The sequence below is a fragment of the Budorcas taxicolor genome, chromosome 11, assembly GCF_023091745.1.
Source record: "Budorcas taxicolor isolate Tak-1 chromosome 11, Takin1.1, whole genome shotgun sequence".
In the NCBI taxonomy this organism is placed as follows: domain Eukaryota; kingdom Metazoa; phylum Chordata; class Mammalia; order Artiodactyla; family Bovidae; genus Budorcas; species Budorcas taxicolor.
This window is the reverse complement of record NC_068920.1, coordinates 83,583,826-83,586,447: the sequence shown is the minus strand read 5'-3', so window position 1 is coordinate 83,586,447 and position 2,622 is coordinate 83,583,826.

Genomic DNA, 2,622 nt, shown 5'->3' with positions numbered 1-2,622 from the left:
CATGTGGAAGTTCACAGTTCATGTACTGCTGAAGCCTGGCTTGGAGAATTTTGAGCATTACTTTACTAGCATGTGAGATGAGTGCAATTGTGTGGTAGTGTGAGCATTCTTTGGCATTGCCTTTCTTTGTGATTGGAATGAAAACTGACCTTTTCCAGTCCTGTGGCCACTGCTGAGTTTTCCAAATTTACTGGCATTTTGAGTGCAGCACTTTCACGGAATCATCTTTTAGGATTTGAAATGGCTCAACTGGAATTCTATCAACTCCACTAGCTTTGTTTATAGTGATGCTTCCTAAAGCCCACTTGACTTCACATTCCAGGATGTCTGGCTCTAGGTGAGTGATAATCACACCATTGTGATTATCTGGGTCATGAAAATCTTTTTCATATAGTCCTTCTGTGTATTCTTGTCACTTCTTAATATCTTCTGCTTCTGTTAGGTCCATACCATTTCTGTCCTTTATTGTGCCCATTTTTGCATGAAAAGTTCCCTTGGTATCTATAATTTTCTTGAAGAGATGTCTAGTCTTTCCTATTCTATTGTTTCCCTCTATTTCTTTGCACTGATCCCTGAGGAAGGCTTTCTTATCTCTCCATGCTATTCTTTGGAACTCTGCATTCAAATGGGTATATCTTTCCTTTTCTCCCTTTCCTTTCACTTCTCTTCTTTTTATAGCTGTTTGTAAGGCCTTGTCAGACAATCATTTTGCCTTTTTCCATTTCTTTTTCTTGGAGATGGTCTTGATCAATGCCTTCTGTTCAGTCATGAACCTCTGTCCATAGTTCTTCAGGCACTCTATCAGATCTAATCCCTTGAATCTATTTGTCACTTCTATGGTATAGTCATAAGGGATTTGATTTAGGTTATACCTGAATGGTCTAGTGGTTTTCCCCATTTTCTTCATTTAAGTCTGAATTTGGCAATAAGGAATTCATGATCTGAGCCACAGTCAGCTCCCGGTCTTGTTTTTGCTGGCTGTATAGAGCTTCTCCATCTTTGGCTGCAAAGAATATAATCAATCTGATTTCAGTATTGACCATCTTGTTATGTCCATGTGTAGAGTCTTTTCTTGTGTTGTTGGAAGAGGGTGTTTGCTATGGCCAGTGTGTTCTCTCGGCAAAACTCTATTAGTTTTTGCCCTGCTTCATTCCGCATTCCAAGGCCAAATTTGCCTGTTACTCCGGGTGTTTCTTGACTTCCTACTTTTGCATTCCAGTCCTCTATAATTAAAAAGACACTTTTTTGGGGTGTTAGTTCTAGAAGGTCTTGTAGGTCTTCATAGAACCGTTCAATTTCAGCTTCTTCAGCATTAATGGTTAGGGCATAGACCTGGATTACTGTGATATTGAATGGTTTGCCTTGGAAATGAACAGAGATCATTCTGTCATTTTTGAGTTTGCATCCAAGTATTGCATTTTACACATAATGAATTTACAAATAATTCATTAAGATTTTACACATTTTATTTATTTATTTTTTAATTTAAATTTATTTATTTTAATTAGAGGCTAATTACTTTACAATATTGTATTGGTTTTGCCATACATCAACATGAATCTGCCACGGGTGGGAGGGGGTTTCAGGATTGGGAACACGTGTACACCCGTGGTGGATTTTACACATTTTAAAACCCCTTCATCTTCTTTATCAACCTCTCCTTTTAAATCATAATTTGAGTTCCTTTTTTCCAGCTGTAACTTTGTGAATACCTTCTGGTTGTTGACAGAAAACTGAAGATGAGAATTTGGATGGCGAAAGGGGGCCAAAGGCTAAGAAATTGACTTCTTCTAGTGAATGTTAAATGCTACCAATTAGATCACTAAATGCCTCTCAGATAAACTCTGGACTTTGTTCATAGCTACCACTATCATCAAAGACAAGGAATAAAAATAAATAAAACTTCTATTAATTATCCTGGTCAAGTTCCTCTGCTCCTTTCTTGAATTTCCAGTTTCTTAAAGAATGCTCAGAATAAGTAGGGAAAAGGAACTACTCCAGGCTATACATCCAAGTGTGATAAAGTACATTACTCAACTACCAAAAGTAGTACAAAATTATATCAATGTTATCAGCATGAATCTGAAAGATACAGCATTTAAGTTTCAGCCTGACTCAGTGAGTTGTTTAACAGCTTTCTTTGTGACTATAGGATAAAAACTCAATAGATGACAGTCACTCTTTGCCAATCTCATAGTGAAGTCTTGCAGGTGAATTAAATACCTAACTAGCCTGCCAATAGCTATTTTTTCTTAAGCTGATATCATTTTCACTACCATACATACATACCTATATTACATAAATTTAGAAATATTCTTTAGCAAGACTGATGCATAAATTGATTATAAATCTAGAGAAAGAGCTAGAAGTTAAATGATAAAAATTATATAATTTATTGAGCGTTTTCTCTGGCCCAGACATGATGTACCAGGTTACTTGGCGTTCAGAATTTTACTTGATCATCATATCTCTGCAAGGTTTCTGAAGGTTTCTGCATATTTATATATATATAGAGTTTACCTTTTCATTTCTAACCACTTGCTTTTTAGTAGAAAACAAAGGAGACTATTTCTTTTGTAACTATTTTAAAATAAATTTAAATTATCTTAAAATAAGTATACT